The sequence below is a fragment of the Mustela lutreola genome, chromosome 3, assembly GCF_030435805.1.
Source record: "Mustela lutreola isolate mMusLut2 chromosome 3, mMusLut2.pri, whole genome shotgun sequence".
NCBI classification, from domain to species: domain Eukaryota; kingdom Metazoa; phylum Chordata; class Mammalia; order Carnivora; family Mustelidae; genus Mustela; species Mustela lutreola.
The window spans coordinates 38,421,431-38,443,969 of NC_081292.1; the positions used below are offsets into that span (position 1 = coordinate 38,421,431).

General features: G+C 34.8%; 1 protein-coding gene across 1 annotated transcript in view; it reads left to right on the plus strand.

The window, feature by feature from the left end:
* STK3 (serine/threonine kinase 3) overlaps positions 1–22,539 on the plus strand; it is a 272,655-nt gene that overhangs the window by 207,399 nt on the left and 42,717 nt on the right. The gene's annotated exons all lie outside the window — the stretch shown is intronic.

A 22,539-nucleotide genomic window follows, 5' to 3' on the forward strand; every position in this document is an offset into this window, starting at 1 on the left:
TATATCTTTATAATGTTTAGGTAATAATAAGCCATTTTGCTTCATCAACATGCTTCTGAATGCTTTGGGATTATAAATATTTTTCACATTAAGTACTTTTCTCCTAAATGTTGTGATTATTTGCATTTTTAAATAATCAGATACTAAAGTTTGAAATCAGTCCCCAGTATAGTTAGTACAAATTCCTAGCAAATATTAACAATGGCACAAAGTTGCCTGAAAACATTAATTGTAACATCTACTTATTTTTGTTTTTTTCAATTTTGAAGTTAGATATTAGGAAATAAAATCTGTAGTTCTGGTAAGATTTCATTTTAAGCCATCTACTTTTTAAAAAATCATAAAATATTTAGAATGCTAACATTCAAGCTTTAAATCATTCATGAACATGATGAATTATGTAAAGTGTTTAGCTTCAAAGTACTCTGTCTTGTCTCAGTTGGAATAAATCTTTAATAGCCTCTGGGAAACAGTTTGAAATGAGCTACAAAGTAATGAATAAGTTATCTTGGTTAAGAAAGGGCAAATAAAATGATTTAATTCTGTTACAGTTAGTCTTTGCTACCAACCCCAAAACTTAGTGGCCTAAAATAGCAACTTTTTATTCACAATTTTGTGGGCAAGCATTGTGACTAAGTTCAGCTGAGTGGTTCTTCTGCTGGTCTCACCTGGGGGGTCTCAGGTGGCATCATCTGGAAGTTTGGCTGGATCTGAATGACCTCACTAATATTACCTTACTCTTGTGTCTGGCAGTGGTACCCACACTAGGCTAGGCCATATGATGCTATCAGGCAAGCTTGGCATTTTTCTGTCTCAGTAGCAGCATAGCAGGAGGGTGGCAACAGAAGTTGTAAGACCTCTTCAGACCTATGCCTAGAACCTGCACAGTGTCCATTAATAATAGCATCAAAAAGAATGACTACTTAGGAAGACTCTTAACCAAGGAGGTGAAAGACTTATACACTGAAAACTACAAAGCATTGCTGAAAGAAATTAGACACCAATACACGAAAAGGTATTTCATGTTCATGGATTGCAAGATTTAATATTATTAAGATGTCAGTATTGTCCAAAGCAATCTATAGATTTAGTGTAATCTCTGTCAAAATCCCAGTGACTTTCTTTTTTTTGCAGAAATAGAATAATCTATCCTAAAGTTCATATGGAATTTCAAGAGACTCAAATAGTCAAAACAGTCTTGAAAAGGAGAAATAAAGTTGGGGGTTTCATACTTAACTGATTTCAAAACTTACTACAAAAATACAGTAAACAAGATAGACATAGACAAAACAAGATAGACATATAGACCAATGGTGTAGAATAGAAAGGCCAGAAATAAATTGTCCTATATATAGTCAAATGAGTTTGACATCCCCATTCAATGGGGAAAGGACAACCTTGTCAACAAATGATGCTGAGGAAACTGGATAGCCATGTGCAAAAGAATGAGGTTGAGCCCTTGCCTTACTTATATCATGTATAAAAATTAACTCAAAATTAATCAAAGATCCAGACATAAGAACTGACTATAAAACTCTCAGAAGAATATACATAAGAGAAACTTTATGACATTGGATTTGGCAATGATTTCTTGGGTATGACCACAAAAGCACAGGGAACAACAACAACAAAAATAGATAAACTAGGCTATATTAAGGTGTTTGTGCACCTAGGAACACTGTTAATAGAGTAAAAAGGCAACCCATGGAATAGGAGAAATCATTTACACATCACATATCTGACAGGGGATTTAACATTCAGGATGTATAAACAGCTACTACCACTCAACAACAGAAAAACAAACAGCTAAGTTAAAAAATGAGTGAAAGACTCAAATACTTTTCCAAAGAAGATACACAGGTGTCCAATAAACAAAAAGATGCTCAGTATCGCTAATCATTAGGGAATGCAGATCAAAAAACCACAGTGAGATACCACCTCACAATCATCAAGATAGATATTATAAACACAGAGAAAGAGAGAGAAAATAAGTTTTGGTGAGAATATGGAGAAAGTGGAACCCTTCCTTGTGCACTGCAGATGGGAATCTAAAATGGTTCACCTGCTGTAGAAAACAATATGGCAGTCCTCAGAAAAATTCAACATAGAATTACCATGTGATCCAGCATTTCACCTCCGAATATATACTCAAAAGAAGTGAAAGCAGGGAGTTGAACAGAGATTTGTACGTTCATGTTCATAGCAACATTATTCATTGATAATCAAAAGGTGGAAGCAGACATTCTACTAGAAATTATCATTATTAAAATTCAACAGATATTAGAATATTGAATTTCGGAAATTGGAAGTCATTTGTGATCTTGGTAAGGACCATTTCAGTACCCTGCTTTTTAAATTTTCACACATAGCTTTTGACATATAATGCTTTCCACTGTCACTTTTAGGCTCATTCTAGTTTTGTGAATTAGAGCCTTGAGTTTCCAATGGCCAGTTCCTACAAGTAAACTTTTGGTAACATTGTCAGCCATCAGATTTTGGAGTCCTTCTATCTGAAAACTCCAAAATTTGTTAGAAAACATTAATTTAACAAATATCCCCCCATTCTGCTTTAGATTGTACTGGGCACTCTAGGTAAATTAATTTATAAAGTTAGGATATAAATCAGTTCTAACCCAGAGCAATAATTCAAGTATCATGTGGTTTTGCATAAGCGGGGACTTAGTAAAGGCTGAAGTAGTTTGTGAAATTATATCGCAGAAGGGAACTGTAAGCATTGAAAGATGGCTAAAAGAAGGAGGGAAGACAGGCGCCACAAATAATGGTGTGTGTAGTAAAACATTTAGAGCTAGGAAACCACAAGGTGTATTGGATGAAAATGAAGTTGGGACTTTCAAGTTCATTTGGAATGATACAATAAATGAAGTGGAAAGGTGAGTCTGACTCAGATGGTCGAAGCCTTCCATGGAAGATAGTGAAATGAATTTTTTATTTCCTAGACAGTAGAAGGTTTTTAAGTTGGAGAGGGATATGATGAAAGTGTTTTAGAATATTAATCTCAATGTTAGCATCCAGGATTGACTGACAGGAGAGATAAGGGAAATCAGTTACATGAAGCAGGCTTGTGATAATATGGTAATAAAATAGAAAAGAAACGACAGAAACAGGAGTAAGTGTAGGAAAAATTAGAAAAGATTAAAAAACAGAAATAGCTGTCTTACTAGATTAAAGAATTTGCTTTTAGTTAAGGTAAGGAACTGGATAGTAGAAGGCAAAATTTAAAAAAAAAAAAGAAAGAAAAGGAAAGGAAAGGAAAAAAAGAAAGGAAAATGCCCTCACAGTAGGAAAGAGGCTTTAAGAGGTCATGACTGGATCAGTTTGTGCAGAATTATTTCTTTTCTGATATATACAGACATGTAGTCTTAAGAGGGGAGTTGGGGGGCGAGCGGGGACAGAGTGACTAGAGCAGTTCTTTCTTTTCCAGCATTCGTGCACCTGTCAGCTGGAACTACTCAACTCTCTCATCAGTTTGAGGAAAGTGGAGAATGTTGTCAGAGCCACTGAGAATGTAAATGGGTATAAAGAGGAGATGAATAAAGGAAGGATTACCAGGGATGAATAAAGAATTGCCAAGAGTCTGGTGAATGTGGTAGAAGACGAAGATGAGTATGTGAGAGGGGCTGAAGGAGTAGGAAAAGAAAGTAGAGGGGTTTGATGGAATTCTTTGCTTACAAAGTAAGGAAATGGACTCAAAGCAAAGACAGATTTCCACTTAAAACACCAGCTGGTAATGATAAGGGAAATCTGGTCTTATTCATCCCATCATACATTAGATATAGAATGTTAAAAAATGTGACTCATCAAAATATAAAGTGTGCTAGGGTTTATGTGTTTATCTTCCCTCTTTATGATGTGTCTCCAGGCTACCATCCAAAAGAACTGGAGTTTTACATGGTTCCTATGTCTATTAAGTAGCAGTTGCTTTAAACAACCCAAAGTTGTTTTGACCATATTTCCAGCACATAGAAGGCTTATCCTTTTGCTTTGAGGAAAACAGGTTTCAAGAAAGAAAAATCAAAGAAGATACTTCATTGGTTTTTGTAGTATTGAGGGCAGATTCCTAAAGGACACAACTTACTCAGAAAGGTATTTGCTAGACAGATGTGCAGAGTAAGGGAGGAAGCACTATTTATCTTAAAGCCTGTATGCAATATAATTTGTATATTTTCTTTAAGCATTTGTCTTTTGGATTTTCTGTGAACTGTTGTTTCATGTCTGTGTTCCTGGATGTAATGAGATGATGGGAGTATTAATTTATGATTTCACCAATTTGGAGGTAGTATAAAGAGAGGATAAACTATATTTGGGCTAATTGAACTAGTTATTTAACTCTCCTAAAAACATTCTGTTTATAAAGGGTGTGCCTGTGAAGATTCCTAAAACAAATGTAAAAGGCAAATCTGTTTATTATAGCACTAGTCTGATGTTTCAGTTTTTGTTAGAATTATTTCCAAACAGCCTTAGCATCCAGATTGTTTAGTGTTAAACAGAGAGCGTGTAGATCATGTTTTGCAGAAATTACAGTATCATACTTAAATAGATATATTTTGGGTAACGTAAAGATTTTGGAATAAGAACAAAAACTTTAAAAGCCATCTGTTAACCTACTATATTGGTTCCAATTTTTAAAGATGAAAAAAAAATTGGATTGACAATAATTACTAGTATAAGAGGGATTAGGTAAATCAGCCATTTTCTGGTCTTTGACTCAAACTCAAATGTAAGTTAACCTTTCTTGATTACGATGATTCTTAAATATTTGTTCAATTTGTGTTACTCTTTTGAGCTAATGGACATAAGAGTCATCCAGAGCAGCACTAGAGAAAAAGTCTCAATAGTGGTAGCAGAGGGGGAAAAAGAAAAGTCCTCCCTTTTAAGTATAAATTTGCCTCAGACTTTCCTAAATGTTTTTGCACCGGTTCCTGGATTGGCAAATTTGTGTTCTAGGGAAACAAATAGTGTTTGCAAACCTCACTGCTGCACGACACAGAAAGCAGCAAACCCAGAGAAGGTATTCCTGGAGCCGCCATGTACGTTTTAGGAATCATCCCTTGTTATGGAGAAATGTTTCTTTCTCAGGATCTTTTCATCCTCCTCGAGCAGCCGGCAGTTAGGCAGGGTAATCAAGAGGAGACAGCGGTGGAAGATGTAGACACTTGTAGCAACGCCAGCCCTCTGGAAAGCCAACAGCGACACAGGACTTGTCCACAGCTGGGAGGGGAAGACTGAAGCCGGCGGCATCCCCAGTTTTTACCAGAATAGTACCCCAGTATCATCTGCTTTATCTTTTCAAAGAGGTGTTAGCTAGAAGTTTCCTTGCAGTGGACTCCTTTAGTCAAAGAACTTCTTGTTCTCTTCAGTCCCTAGTTGTGTAGATTGAGGAAACCGCTTCAGTTGAATGAAGTATTTAAGCATATTGTCATCGATTAGCTTTGCATTAATTAAGTGATTATTGTCAAGTATTTCCAGATGTTTGCAAAAGTATTAACAAAGTATGAAAAGATAACTGTAGATATTGCAGATTTATTTCTTCTGGGGTAAAGAAGAAATAAACACAGGCTCTCCAGTGTTTTCGTGGATAGCCCTGGATAAGAGTTTATGATTACAGGTGTACATGTGGCATGAACTGGAGTGTATGTGGCACATTGTGCTTTCACTACGCACTCCTTCCTTGTAGAGCCAACAGGAAATTAAAATTAATGAGAAGCCTGCACTTTGAAATACTTGCAGAATTCTTGACTATTTCAGTCCTTTGCCAGCTCACGAAATCTGTGCTGGCAGTCGTGTCCAACAGATGGTGTGGCTGTGCACAGTTCTATCATGTGATTGTCTGGGTCCCCGTAGAATTTTTATAAGATTTTGACCATCAGTATCCTGAGGTATTTCAGACAGTCATAACCTTTGTTTCGAAAGGAGAGTGGCCTTCTTGAAAGATAGCTGTTTGTATACAGGCAGGAGTAAAATGGTAATAGTTAATTAGTCACTGGGCAATTAAACAGAATTTAATTGATCCTATAGTAGCTAAAGTCAACAAAAACTTTAGTGTCTCTGACCTGCTGCATTGGTTCCTCAATATAATTCAGTCCATTTGACTACCTCAGGTCGAATGAGCATTTTGCTTCCTTATTCCCAAATATGCTGTTTAAAACTTCCATAATTTCAGAAAATGTTATTTAGCACTTATATCTGGGTAGGGTCTACTGGAACATTAAGCTAATTCTGCTTATTTAGATAATTAATACCTTAAGTTAAAACTGACTATATCATCATTTCCTTTACAAATTAAAGTGAGCAGGCCTGTGCTTAACTGGATTAATTAAGACAGAAAGTGCAGGTGCACTGTGTGGTTTCTTGTCATTGTGTTAGAATTTATTAAGATGTTTAAAGCACATGGCAAAAAGAGAAATGGCTTACCAAGAAGAGTTCTGACAAGCATAAACCTGCCTCATAGTAATTTGTTCTTTTTAAAATGTCATTTATTTAGAAGATTGTGTTAAGAAACTGGCTACTTTACATTCTAAAACAAAGATATTATACTCCAAGTATATGTTATGGCTAATCTTGATGGCTGAGGAAGTTCTTTTGACTGTATGGGCTTTCTGTTCATAACCTCAGTTTGAATGTTTGGTCAGTAAGCAGTGGGGACTGTTGGGATCATTACATCAAAAGAGATGTTAAGAACCAATCGTGGCATTTAGGATCAAAGATTGAACAATGTAATTTATCACCTTTTAATTTAAGAGTGATGTCCCATAGTGTTTACTTCTTAAATAAACCATTAGATTTCAAATAAGTTGTTAGTACTAACTGAAGTTCCGAGTAATACATATATCAGGTTGTGTTGATAATAAGAGTTCTTTTCTACTTTACCTGACTCAAATGAAATTTCTTTAAATCTGAAATTATTTTTGTACAGATTTTCAGAATTTGCAGGGTAGCTTAGTGTCAGAACCCTTTACATAAGTAGCTTTCACTGTACTCCCCAACATAATCTTTGACAGTTTAAAGTATACTTTTCTTTTTGGATTTATTAAATGTGTTGCCCTAGTTAAACTAATAATGACACCATTCTCTCCCATCCTGACATTAGGGTGGCAACTTTTTCCTATAGTACTTTTCACTCGTTAAAATAGAAGTTTCTTTAGGTTCGATCCATTATGTTGGAAGACTTTCCAGTAGATTACAGGTTTTGTTTTGTTTGTTTTTAATTCAAAACATAGTTGTCTAGATTTAAAACCAAACTAGTTTTGGTTTGTAATTTTATCTGTCAATAGCAGAAAAATCTTCTTGCTATAAATATAGACAGATCTTAAGGAGATAAATGAAAGAGGGTATCAATATATAGTTACAGATAAAAGAATTTTGGGAAACAGATATCTTAATTTCATTAATTTATTTTGAAGAGACATTTTTCATGCATCTTAATAAAGAACCCATTCTTTTCTTTATGAATTAAGTAATAGTGCATGTTTAATTTGATTCACAGTATACAGTATAATTAAAGTTGTTAATTATTTAGGCTTATAAAAGGCTCAGTAACCTGGGTTAGAGTATCAAGTTGTAATTGTACAGGCCTTCAGTTTAATTTTCAACTTTCTGTATTAATGTGAGAATGCATGAAGCTACATAATAGTCAAAGTTACAAATGTATAAATGTATAAAAATCTAATAATCAGCCATACTCCTTTAGTAACTAGTCAAACAAAATGAGAGCCAATTGTGAATTATTTCTGCTAATGAAAGAAAGATCTAAAACAGCTAATCATTTTAGTGATTATATTTTTGATGAAAAGAAGTTTACTCTTTTATTAGAACTGCAGTGATGGTACAAAATTCCTGAAATTGCCTTACTTTTGATTTTAAACATTTAATCATTCTTTCCCTGACTCTGAACAATGAAAGCTTTCCCTTAGCATATCCATATAAGGCACAACAGAAATAAGATGCAGATGAGTGCCCCCCTTACGTTGCAGAAATCAGTTAACTACAGCTAATACCTGCAAGCAAATTCTATTTTTCCATTTTCCTTTATTATAGTATTGTAGGTAGAGTCTTACAGAAAAATATTCTTTAAATAACTGAGTTAAGGAAATTAAGTCATTATTCAAGTCTTAACAGTCTAAGAGACAGCATTTAACAGCAGCTCTTTAGATATGGTATAAATTCACCATTTTATTGTCATTTTTAAAATTTTTATTTAAATTCTAGTTAATATACAATGTAATATTATTTTCAGATGTACAATATGTGATTCAGCACTTCCGTACAATACCCAGTGCTCATCACAAGTGCCCTCCTTAATCCCCAACACCTGTTTCACCCACACACACCCCCAGCTCCCCTCTGGTAACCATCAGTGTGTTCTACATAGTTCAGAGTCTCTTTCTGTTTGCTTCTCTCTCTCTCATTTTTCCCCCTTCGCCCATTTATTTCTTAAATTCCACATGTGAGTGAAATCATACTGGATTTGTCTTTCTCAGATTGACTTATTTCACTTAGCATTATACTCTCTAGCTCCATCCATGTTGTTGCAAATGGCAAGATTTTATTCTTTTTGATGGCCAAGTAATATCCCATAGTGTATATATACCACATCTGCTTTATCCATATATCAGATGATAGACACTGGAGCCATTTCCATAATTTGGCTAATAAAGATAATGTTGCTGTAAACATTAGGGTGCATGTATCCCTTTGAATTAGTATTTTTGTATCCTTTGGGTGAATACTAGTAGCACAATTGATGGATTAGAAGGTAGTTCTATTTTTAGCTTTTTGAGGAAGTTCCATACTGTCTTCCAGAATGGCTGCACCAGTTTGCATTTCCACCAAAAGTGCAAGAGTGTTTCCTTTTCTCCACATCCCGCTAACACCTCTTATTTCTTTTGTTGTTGATGTTAGCCATTCTGACAGGCTTGAGGTGAAATCTCATTATAGTTTTGACTTGCATTTCCCTGATGATGAATGATGTTGAACATCTTTTCATGTGTCTGTTGGCCATCTGGATGTCTTCTCTGGAAAAATGTCTGTTCATGTCTTCTACCCATTTTTTAATAGGATTATTTGGTTTTGGGGTGTTGAATTTTATAAGTTCTTTATATATTTTGGAGATTAACTCTTTTTTTTTTTTTAATTCTCAGCATAACAGTATTCATTGTTTTTGCACCATACCCAGTGCTCTATGCAATCTGTGCCCTCTCCAATACCCACCACCTGGTTCCCCCAACCTCCCACCCCCAGCCCCTTCAGAACCCTCAGATTGTTATTCAGAGTCCATAGTCTCTCATGGTTCACCTCCCCTTCCAATTTCCCTCAACTCCCTTCTCTTCTCCATCTCCTCTTGTCCTCCATGCTATTTGTTATGCTCCACAAATAAGTGAAACCATATGATAATTGACTCTCTATGCTTGAAACCATATGATAATTGACTCTCTCTGCTTGACTTATTTCACTCAGCATAATCTCTTCCAGTCCCACCCATGTTGCTACAAAGGTTGGGTATTCATCCTTTCTGATGGAGGCATAATACTCCATAGTGTATATGGACCACATCTTCCTTATCCATTCGTCTGTTGAAGGGCATCTTGGTTCTTTCCACAGTTTGGTGACCGTGGCCATTGCTGCTATAAACATTGGGGTACAGATGGCCCTTCTTTTCACGACATCTGTATATTTGGGGTAAATACCCAGTAGTGCAATTGCAGGGTCATAGGGAAGCTCTATTTTTAATTTCTTGAGAAATCACACTGTTCTCCAAAGAGGCTGCACCAACTTGCATTCCCACCAACAGTGGAAGAGGGTTCCCCTTTCTCCACATCCCCTCCAAAACATGTTGTTTCCTGTCTTGCTAATTTTGGCAATTCTAAGTGGTGTAAGGTGGTATCTCAATGTGGTTTTAATTTGAATCTCCCTGATGGCTAGTGGGCAGAAGATATGAACAGACACTTCTCCAATGAAGACATACAAATGGCTATCAGATACATGAAAAAATGTTCATCATCACTAGCCATCAGGGAGATTAACTCTTTATCAGATATGTCACTGGCAAATATCTTCTCCCATTCTGTAGGTTGCCTTTTAGTTTTGTTGATTGTTTCCTTCACTATGCAGAGGCTTTTTATTTTGATGAAGTTCTAGTAGTTTATTTTTGCTTTTGTTTCCCTTGCTCAGGAGACATACCTCAGGAAAGAAATTGCTATGACTAATGTCAGAGAAGTTCCTGCCTGTGTTCTCTTCTAGAATTTTTCTTTCAGGTCTCATGTTTAGATCTTTCATCCATTTTGAATTTATTTTTGTGTATGGTATAAGGAAGTGATCCAATTTCATCCTTTTGGAGGTGGCTGTCTGGTTTACCCAACATCATTTGTTGAAGAGACTGTATTTTCTCATTGGATATTCTTTCCTGTGTTGTTGAATATTAATCGACCATATAGTTATGGGTTTATTCTGGATTTTCTGTGCTGTTCTATTGATCTATGTGTCTATTTTTGTGGCAGTACCATACTGTTACATAATACAACTTTGTAATATAACTTCAGTTCCAGAATTATGATGCCTCTAGCTTTGCTTGTCTTTTTCAAGGTTGCTTTGGCTATTCATAGTCTCTTCTAGTTTCATACAAATCATAGGATTGTTTGTTCCAGCTATGTGAAAAATGCTGTTGGTATTTCGATAGGGATTACATTAAATGTGCAGGTTGCTTTGGGTAGTATAGACATTTTAACAGTATTTGTTCTTCCAATCCATGAGCATGGAGTGTCTTTCCATTTTTTTGTGTATCATCTTGAGTTTCTTTCCTCAGTTTTATAGTTTTCAGGGAACAAGTCTTTCACCTTTTTGGTTAGGTTTATTCCTAGGTATCTTACTGGTTTTGGTACCATTGTAAATGGGATTGATTTCTTAATTTCTCTTTCTGCTACTTCACTATTAGTGTATTGAAATGCAACAGATTTTTTTTAAAGATTTTATTTATTTATTTGACAGAGAAAGAGAGCACAAGTAGGGAAGCAGCAGGCAGAGGGAGAGGGAAAAGGAGAAGCAGGCTCTCCTCTGGCAGGGAGCCTGATTGGGGGCTTGATCCCAGGATCCTGGGATCATGACTCAAGCTGAAGGCAGCTGCTCAACTGCCTGAGCCACCCAGACACCACTGTAATAGATTGTTTTTAGACTTATTTTGTATCCTGTGACTTTACTGAATTTGTTTATCAGTTCTAGCAATTTTTTGATGGACTCTTCCGGGTTTTATTTTATATATAGTATCACACCATCTGCAAACAGTGAAACTCTTACTTCTTCCTTGCTGATTTAGATGTGTTTTATTCCTTTTTGTTGTCTGGTTGCTTTGGTTAGCCTTGCAGTACTGTTAAGTAAAGTGGTGAGAGTGTACATCCCTGTTTTTTGTTGTCCTTTTTTAAAAGCATTTTCCAGAACTTAGTCAACCTTTGAGCTTCCTTCTGTATTTTATAAGTTGCTCTCATCTGTGAAAATTTCTTCCTTGTTTAAAATCATGCTAATATTAAATGGGTACTACACACATATGACACATATTTGCATATCTGTTTAGTTCTGGTTTCCACCATCTAGAATCCTATAATGAGACTTCAAAAATTATATTTATTTGGCATCTCCAAGATAGTACTTTATAATTGTCTGTTTACTCTATAAACATTGAGTTGAAAGTTTAACTGAAAATAAACAGAATTTGTACAAAGTAGCTTAGAAAAATTCAGGCCAAAACCATCATCTCCATTTATGCCTATTATTTTGAAAGATTAAAAAAAATCACATCCATTTGAAAAGCTAAAGGCTATTTTTAAATGTGATGCATACGGAATTTTTCATCCTAGTGTCTGTTTCATAACTAAAGCATTAAAAAACAGTATCACGTGTGTCAGTCTTGCTGTTGGTAATAATTTAATTAAATGAATATACCCCTAATGTCACCTTTATTTTATAATTTAGGAAAAACTTGTTTTATATTAATACTTAATATGAAAAAATAAAACCAGCTTCTAATGGTAGGGGAAGTACTTCTAAAACATTGGAACTTTTCTATTCAGGATTTTTGTTCTATGTTCAGATATGTAATATATTTCCAGGGGAAAGTGGATTATATTTATGTGCCCAAGTATTTCTCTGGATCATCGTTAGGAAGCTATTACTTAAATTCATTATAAATTCTAAAATGAAATGATAACAGTTCAAGAGAATGCATTCAAGAAACATAGTAGTTCATACTTGTACTCAACTTCATATTAATATATCTCACAGATTTGGCTTCTTGTAATTAGGGTAGGATCAATTGAGCTTTCCTTTAAGGGAAAATGTTCTAAAATGCTTAAACAAGACTCTATATTCTCTTTCTGATTCTTAGAATAGAAAGAAATTTTATTTAATTTTTTGTATCTCCAATGAATAAAAATAATCACAGGCATTATATACAGGTATATCACAGGTAGTTGCTTCATATTTTTAAAATTAAGAATCATACATTGTTGTATTTTCAAATTTGCTAGATACATAAACATTAAATTACTAGATATTGCATTTGAAGTGATTTAAATTCAACACATATGAATAAGCACTCATCTCACTAGACTTTGTTCATTTATCTAATAGGAACCAATATTTTAATTAGTATTTCTAGAGCAGGGGAAAATATTAGGTTAACTTTGAGGTTGGAACATGTTATTGTTTCTGTTTTTTGAGACTTACGTGGGATTATTTGGTTTAATATAAATTAATGTAATTTTAATATATTTAATATATAATATATAACATAGTAATATTATATTAATATAATTTAATATATAATAATTTAATATAAATTAATACATAAGGTTCTCCTTTTAGTTACTATTTTTAGAGAAACATGCCAACACTTAAACCTCTTTTTTTACCTTTTAATCTTTTGTTTATTTAGCAAAAGTATTGTAAGTACCCTCTCTGTGCCTTTTTATTTCCCTTTAAAAACTAGTTCAGTCAAGGGAACCACTTGCAAAACATCCCTGTACTGTGATCTGCTCTTCCCACTTTACTCAGAATAAAGGGCTTCTCACTTTAACTGTATGTAGCTGTTAGACTTTAGATCCTAACCCCTAGTCAAATCAGATGCTTGCAAAATTGAAGCAAATCACTGCTTGTGACTTTATTAAACTTAACAAAAGTTAGTTAGTTATGAAAGTAATAGTACATTTTTAGATTTACATTTAGTCTGTTTGGGGTTTGCTCATTTGTTCAAATGTGAATTCTGGCTGTAAAAAACTGGATTTAAATGTCTTATAAAATCATTCATAGTTTAAAAGGATACTAGCTCATAATATTATTGAGAGTACCTACGAATAAGTCTTATAACTAGTTAGGGTTTATTTACAGTTTAAAGGAAAAAGGAAAAAAAAGTCCTCTGATGTTACAGGGGCTAAAAAAAAGAAGGAAAAGTCTGTGAGTGGGGGTAAGGAACATGGGACCATTTGGCCTGGTAAAATTTTTTGTAATTATTTGCAAAACCGATTAAGAATTTGCAAGGAGAACAATAGCATACATAACCAACTTTTGACATAGACAAAAATAGGACTTGCATTTTTGTGGGGTGGCTCTGGATTAGGCATTAAATTGAATTTGACTGTTAAATGATACTTAATAGCAGTATAAGAAAATGGCATCGACTGTTCCTGGTAATCCTTTTTTCATTATGGAAATTCATTATGTATTAGAATGATAAGTTTCAAAATTATATTCTTTCATTATGCCAGTTTCTGCTCTCTTTTACAAAATATTTTTGTGTAACCTGAGCACCAGTATTGACAGGATTCTTCTTAGAGCCTAGTGCTTTTGTTTTTTAAACCATTCTTTTGAATTTATTCTATGTTGCTGTTTAATAAAATACTTTGATATTGAACCCTATAAAATTTCAAGATAAAGAACTTATTTTTATTAAATAAGAAGTGACTTTAATAAATGCTAATGAGGAAAAGATAGCTTTCAAATGAAAGCTTAGCAAGTGTTAGAAAAGTATTAGACTAATTTTTATGGTTGAATTTTATTATTTTATAAGTAACTTCTATGAGTTAAAAGTAGGATTTTTGATAGTATAGGCAATACTAATTTTAATATGCAGATAAATTATTTTATATTGATAAACTTTAGGTTTGCTTACAGTCTTGTTAAAAGACTATTTGTTAGAATATGACTATGTTCCCATTTTTTTTAAGATTTTATTTATTTATTAGACAGTCAGAGATTATAAGTAGGCAGAGAGGCAGGCAGAGAGAGAGGGGGAAGCAGGCTCCCTGCCAAGCAGAGAGCCCAATGCGGGGCTCGATCCCAGGACCCTGGGATCATGACCTGAGCCGAAGGCAGAGGCTTAACCCACTGAGCCACCCAGGTGCCCCTATGTTCCCATTTTATATTTATTTTATTCCCCAGTTTGTACTTTGATTTATGGTCAATTGAAAGTTTGAAAGTCTTAATCTATAATAAATCTAAGCTTAGGTTTCATGAGATTGATCTATTTTATGCCATCGTTGCTGGAAGAGCTGTTTGATTACTAGGTAAGAGTAATCAAATCAAATCAAAATTTAAAGTATGTCTAAGTAATTTTACTTAATAAAACAATTCCATTAAGATGTTTTCATTAAATTCACCAGCCTATTAACAATCTGCATAATCGTCATCAAACTGAACACAGTGTTCACAAGGTAGCTTATATAAAACAGCCTAAGTATTTTAATGCTATGAATCTAGATTTTTCAAACAAAAATACATTTTGCACACACACACATAGACACAGCCCTCTATTCGAAATTGTTATGAGCATGAGTTACGTGTGCAATTTTTAAGAGGTTTAAGAGTAAAACACAATTTATATTAAATTATATAAGAGTACTTAAGAAAACCTTAGAGAACCGCCTCAGAAATTGCTATTTAATCCTGTCTAAACATATTTTGTCCAAGTGAAGAGAGGGAAAGGTATTTTGTTCCTATAATTATTTTACTTTCTGCAAGTTCCCTTTCATCATATGCTGAATCTCTATCAGGTTAGATCATTAGACAAACTTCTTAGATTAAAAAAAGTCAAAGGTAGATGATTAGGAAAAGACTTGATTGGGCAAATTTAGGATGAGTTTTAGAAGGCTTTTTATTTTTTTAGATCAATTTCCCTGAGCTTTTGTTTATTCATTTTATAAGGCATATAAGAATACATCATTAGTTTTTAACTTGACCTTTCCTAATTCTTTTGCATCTTAAAAGAGATCAAGACCATATGTTTAAAACATTTACTGGAAAACTTTTAGAAGACGTGCACCAATAATTTGGCTTACTTTAATTAATTTCTGTCATATTGTGACAGTAATCCTTAGTTCTCAGTTGTTAAGAACTTTATTTAAATTCATTTTCTCATAGTATTTTTCTAAATTATGTCTTGCTTTTAAACTAAATTATCAACAGTAACTATTTTTTAAAAATTTATAACATTTATTGAGATATAGTTCACATGTCATATAATTCTCATTTAAGGTATACAATTCAGTGGGGGGTTTTTCTTAGTATATACATAGTTGCACAGCTAACACCACAATGAATTTTAGAATATTTTCATCACCCGTCAAAGAAACCCTCTACCCTTTAGCAGTCATTCCTCACTTCCCACTGACATCGCCCTCCGCAAGCCCTAGGCAACCGTAACCTCCTTTCTGTCTCTATGGATTTGCCTATCTTGACATGTCACATAAATAGAAGCCTACAGTTTGAGCCATGACTATTTTTTCTGCCTCTCTGCTAGATAGGGGATTATAATAGCAGGATGACAAGAACATCTCTTTGACTTAGAAATTTACCAACTATCAGAATAATAATAGATAATACAAAGTATTTCTTAAGGCAGCCAGATGTAACTTGAAGTCTGAAATAAAATATTTTTAAGTGGACTCTCAGGACCTTAAATAGTAGGGTAGTGAAATTTTCTGTATATTGAAAATCAGTTGTAATACTTATATAATTACGCCCCAAGAGCCTAGCTCATCCATTGTGGGAGTCTTGATTTTTACACTGTTTTTCCCCCCGGGTCTAGCACAGAATAACTTCCCTATATAGTCTCTGTTAAACTTGCTTTACAACAGAACCACCCTGATCTCCTTCTAACCTGTTTGCAGTGACCACATAGCTTGGGTTTTCCTGGAGAGTTTCTGATTGTACATATTCCATTCCAGTCTCCAACCACGTGTTGGGATTTTTTTATTTTAAAAATTTGTTGGGAAATTTGTTTCCACCCATCTTGACCTAGATAAACATTATTTGTAAGTAATAAATACAGTGATTTTTTAAAAATAAATACTCTGCCGGAATAGTCAGTGAATTTATTGTGGGTAACCTTTCAATTATCTTTATTATTATATATGATTCCCAAGCTTTCTGTTCTTCAAAACGATATGTAGTCCCTGGATATTAGGTGATTTTATAGACTTACCAACCATCATCTTGGCACAGTAGTAGTAAGCAGTGATATAGGAAAATGTACTTATTCTCAGAAGATGTGTGCTGAAGTATTTAGGTGTGAAATACCAGGATGTTCTGCATATACTTTCCAGTGGTTCAAAATAAAAAGTAAATATGTGTGTGTGTGTGTGTGTGTGTGTGTATATAAAAAGCAAGCAAACAAATATAGTGTAATGTTAATCACTGTTGAACCAAAGCAGAGGGTATATAGATGTATTCATTGTACTATTATTTTAACTTTTCTAGGGATATTTTAAATTTATCACAAAGGGTTTGGGAAAAATATATACTTCATTTCTTTTTCTGTAAGTTATGTTAATCTCCTTTTGTCAAGATACGTAACATTTAAAAAATATTTGACAAGACAACATACTGAATTATATTTCTAAAGTTGCTTTAATTTTTTTGTTTCTACCTCTACTTTTTTATAATTCTTATATTTGTATTTATATTCTTAAATTTTGTGACCGATATTGTATTTACAGTTTAAAGAATAATTATACACATGCCCAAATACCCATCACCTAGGTCAAGCAATATCAATTCCAGTTCCATAGAAGCCTCGTGTGTCCTCTTCCGCTCCCCGTAGAAATATCCCCTATCCTTGCTTTGTGGTAATTCTATTCTTTTCTTTGTAATTCTCCCAACCAGGTATGGATTCTTAAATACACACACACACACTTTTTTTAGTGACTTGCCACAAATTTATTCTTACTTTTCTCGAAGTTGAAGTCCAAATGAATTTCGTTGTTGTGGAGTCAGACTATTGACTTCACCACAGCACCTGGGGGATGTTAAACAGGATGTTTTGGGATCATTCATGTTGATGCGTGAAACCCTAGTTCTTACACTTTCAGTGTTATATGGTATTCAGTTAAATGATTATTCCCTAGTTTTGTATGTCCATTCTATATTGACTAATATTTGAGTCATTTCTCTTTTTTTTTTTATCGTCACAAACAGCACTGCTATGAAGGATTTTGTACATGTTTCCCATTGCTCAGTACTCTCTAATTCTTGCTGTTGCCAGATTTTTGAATTTTTACCAATGTGGTAGCTATCAAATGGTCTTCTGTTACAGTTTTAGTTCACGTTTCCCTGAATCACCAACAGGACTGAGTATAGTTTTATGTGTTCTCATGAGTTTGGCCATTCTGATTTCCTCTTCTGCGAACTGCCTGTTGATGTCTTTCAGTTTTCCACTAAAGTTGTCCTTTCTTACTGATTGTAGGAGCTATTCATATACTCTGGATTTTTTTTTTCCAGTTATATTGTGCTACAAATACAGTTTCCCATTTTATGGCTTGTCTTTTCACTCTCTGTAGCATTTTTTTAATGACAGAAATTCTTAGTTTTAGTATAATTGAATTCAATATCCTTTCTTAAAGTATGTACTTTCTGTATCATATTTAAGGGAACATAAATATATTCTATTTGTTGACCCCTAAAATTTTTATAGTTTTACCTTCCAGGTTGTTTTATTTTAATTAATAGATTTTTAAAAGATTTTATTTATTTATTTGACAGAGAGAGATCACAAGTAGGCAGAGAGGCAGGCAGAGAGAGAGGAAGGGAAGCAGGCTCCCTGCTGAGCAGAGAGCCCGATGTGGGACTCGATCCCAGGACCGTGAGATCATGATCTGAGCTGAAGGCAGCGGCTTAACCCACTTTATTTTTTTAGAGAAGTTTTAGGTTTACAGGAAAACTGGGCAGAAAGTAGTTTTCAGATATTCTCTCTAACTCTCTTTCATCACCACCCCCCCATATCCCATATTAACAAGTTATGTATGTTACATTTATTACAACTGAGAAACCAGTAGCAGTACATCAGCATTAACTAAAGCCCATGTGGATGTTAGTGTTTACTTTCTGTATTGTACAGTTCTGTGGATTTTGACAGATACATAATGCCATGTACCCACCATTACAGTTTCATACATAATTGTTTCACTGCCCTAAAAAACTCCCCTGCACTCCACCCCTTCATCTCTCCATCTCTTCCCTCAAACCTCTGGCAATTATTCATCTTTTTTTACTGCCTCTGTAGTTTTTATTTTCTAAAATATCACGTAATTGGAATTATGTACAATATAGCCTTTACAGACTGGCTGCTTTTACTTAGCAATATACATCTGGGGTTCCTCGTTGTCTTTTCATGGCTTGATAGCTCATTTATTTTTATTGCTGGGTAATATTCCATTGTATGGATGCACCCCAGTTTGTTTATGCATTTACGTATTGAAGGTTATCTTGACTGTTTCTAGTTTTGGAAATAATGAACAAAGATGCTTATAAACATGGCACACATGTTTGTTTGGACTTAAGTTTCAGGCGCTTTGGCTTTGAGTCAAGTAGGGGTCTATTTCCTAACTAATCCCAGTACCATATATTGAAAGGATTGAAAAATCCATCCTTTCTCTATGAAATGTCATCTCTGTCCTAAGTCAAGTATCTATATATGGATGATTCTATTTGGAGGCTCTGTGGTTTTTTTATTAGTTTATTTGCTTAATTAAACAAATACCATACTGTCATAAATATTATAGCTTTAACAGAAGTCTAGGTTTGTGGTAGAGCAAGTTCCCCCACCTTGATCAACTACTTGGGAGTTTCTGAAAAGATGAAGAGGGTGGAGGGAGTGGACCACCAAAAAGACTATCAAAGGACAATCAAGGAGGCAGGAACCCAGGAAAGCATGGTATCCTGGGAGTCATGTGAGAATAGTGTTCTAAAAGCAGAGCGCTCTGAAATAGTTCCCATTCTATTCAAGCTCAGGAAATGTGAGGACTGATAATTTACTCTTGGGTAGTTAGCAACAAGGAGGTCATTGGTGATCTGGAGGAGCAGTTTGGGTTCATAAATTCTTTAAGTGCAAAAAATCCTCCCTAAGTCTCCAGATAATGATAAAAATATTATCACAGTAACATGAAATAATGATTTATTTTGTGAACAAAATCTCTTTTTTTTTTTTTTTTTGTGAACAAAATCTCTTGAATCTCAGAGCCACGTTGTGCTTCGCGATACCTACCAAGGGGCCGGGGTGGTTTACCTCTCCCGTTCTGTTGCACACCATGGGGAGACCCATGTTGCTCTGGAATGGAACACGAGAACTAGTGTCTGGGCTCTCTTCTCATTAGCTGCTTTCTTAGAGTTCCCTCTCCTCCTGCTCCGCCCCGAGGGAAGAACTTGGTATGACATTTTCTCCACTCCTGAGTCAGTCCACCATCACATGGGGATTTAAAAACAGAAAGATTTGGGAGACTTTTTTTTTTCATGTATTTTTAAAATTCCATTCTAAGCCAGCTCTCCCTGCCTGCTCTAATGAGAGCTTTAGCTCTAATTACTGTTCCTTCCCATCTTGCGCCCACATCTAGGCTTACTCTTTTGTGAATTCTCTTAACTTCCCAGCTCTCACTTTACTGGACACACATCTAATATTTCATTTCACCAGGCTGACACCCCTTTCATAGCAGGCTTACGGCCTTCTATTACTCAACAACTCTTTTTCTTTGGTTGCTGCTGCCATTTTCTGTATGAAATTTCTAATCCTCTGTTGTATCTTCTTACTTTCTAATTTTACCTAATTGCTTTTTAAGAAAACTTACTTTGGAATTTGAACAGCGGCTTCCTTAACTAGGTTATTTATGAGCACGTTACTGGCCATATATTCTTTCCTGAGAAGGACGGTGTTTTTGTGTCTGTGTTGTAGTATTTCTAAAATGTAAATAAATTGCTTATATTTCTAGTAGTTTTTCTTTCAGGAATCAGGAAACAGTTTAGGTGCAAAGACATTGTTTCAGTCATTTACAGCGTGTGTTTTCACATCATTGTTTGCTGCTTTCCCAGAAACATACTTCAGTCATTTCATATTGTAGGCACCGGGTACATATGTAACAGCTTTACTGAGATACAATTCACGATTCACTTATTTAAAGTATACAGTTCAGTTGAAATATCACTATGTTAGCATCCTCATGGAGTTAGGCATCCATCAGCACAATCAACTTTGAAACATTTACATCACCCCCAAAATTATACCAGCACCCCCAGCCAGCATCCCCAACTCTCCCCCACAACTCCTAGGCAATCACTAATTTACTTTCTGTTTCTTCAGTCTCTATAGATTTGCCCATTCTAGACATTTCATCCAAATGTAATCATGCAATATGAGGCTTTTTGTGTCTGGTTTCTTTCACATAGCACAGTGATTTCAGGGTTCATCCATGTTCCAACATGTATCAGTCCTTCATTCCTGCTTATGGCTGAGAATATTCCATTGTAGCAATGTACCACATTTTGTTAATCCATTTGCGAATTGATGGACATTTAGATTCTTTCCATCTTTTAGTTATTACAAATAATGCTACTCTGAACAATATTGTACCAGTTTTTATGTGGACTTTTCATTTCTCTTAGGCATATACCTAGGCATGGAATTACAAATCATATGATAGTGTTTTAATCATTTAGGTTTTAATCATTTGAGGAACGGCCAGACTGTTTTCTAGGCTGCACCATTTTCCATTCCCACCAGCAGTTCATGTGGGTTCTAATTTTTCCACACTCTCACTGATACTTGCTATTATCTAGATTGATTATGGCCATTCTAGTGGGTATAAAGTGCTATCTTACTATGGTTTTGATTTGTACTTCCCTAGTGGATAATCATGTCAATATCTTTTCACATGCTTATTTCTCATTTGCGTATATTCAGATCCTTTGCCCATTTTTAAAATTGGTTATTAGTATCTTTATTATTGGGTTGTAAGGGTTCTTTATATAGTCTGCATTACATTGCTTATTAGATATATGATTTACAGGCATTTTCTCTTGTTGTCTTTTTACTATCTTGTTGGAGCCCTTTGAAGCACAAAAGTTTTTAATTTTGGTAAAGTCCAGCTCGTTGGTTTTGTCTAGCTTGTGTTTTGGTGTCGTATCTAAGAAAGTTTTGCCTAATCCAAGGTTGTAAAGATTTACTCTTATGTTTTCTTCTGAGAGTCTTATAGTTTCAGCTCTTATATTTAGGCCTCTGATCCATTTGCAGATAATTTTTGTATCTGGTTGTGAGACAGGAGTCCAGCTTCACTCTGTTGCATGTTGCTCTCCAGCTGTCCCAGTACCATTTGTTGAAAAGACTGTTCTTCCCCCCATTGAATTGTCTTGGCGCTCTTACAGAAAAGCAATTGGTCATAAATGTGAGGATTTATTTTTGGACTCTCAGTTGATTCCATTGCTATATATGCCTGTCCTCCTGCCAGTACCACACTATCTTGATCATTGTAGCTCTGTAGTCAGTTTTGAAATCAGGAAGTATGTGTCGTCCCACTTTGTTGTTCTTTTCAAAGATTGCTTTGGCTATTTAAAAAAAAAAATCTTTCTTGTTTTTGTAAAAAACATAACATAAAATTTACCAACTCCATCATTTTTTAAAAGATTTTATTTATTTGAGAGAGAGTGTGCATGCATGCTAGGGAGCACAAGTGGGGGGCGGGGCAGAGGGGGAGGGAGAAGCAGACTCCCTGCTGAGCGGAGAGCTCCAGACAGAGCTCAGTCCCAGGACCCTGGAATCAGGACCTGAGCCAAAGGCAGACTCTTCATAGACTGAGCCGCCCAGGCGCCCCCATCTAAACCATGTTTTATTGTATAGTTCAGTATCATTAAGTACATTCATATTATTGTATGACCCATCTGCAGAACTCTGTTCATCTTGCAAAAGTGAAGCTCTGTACCCATTTAACTGTCTCCCTATTACCCCTCCCCACAGCCGCTGGTAATCATTATTCTACTTCTGTTCCTATGAATTTGATTATTTTAGATATCTTATATAAGTGGACTCATCTAGCATTTGTCTTTTAGTGACTAGCTTATTTGACTAGCATGATGTCCTCAAGATTCATCCCTGTTATAGCTTGGTAGGATTTCCTTTCTTTCTAAGACTGAATGGTATTCCATTGTATGCTTTGGCTATTTTGAATTCCTTGAATTTCCATAGGAATTTTAGGCTTAGCTCGTCACAGAACCCAACTG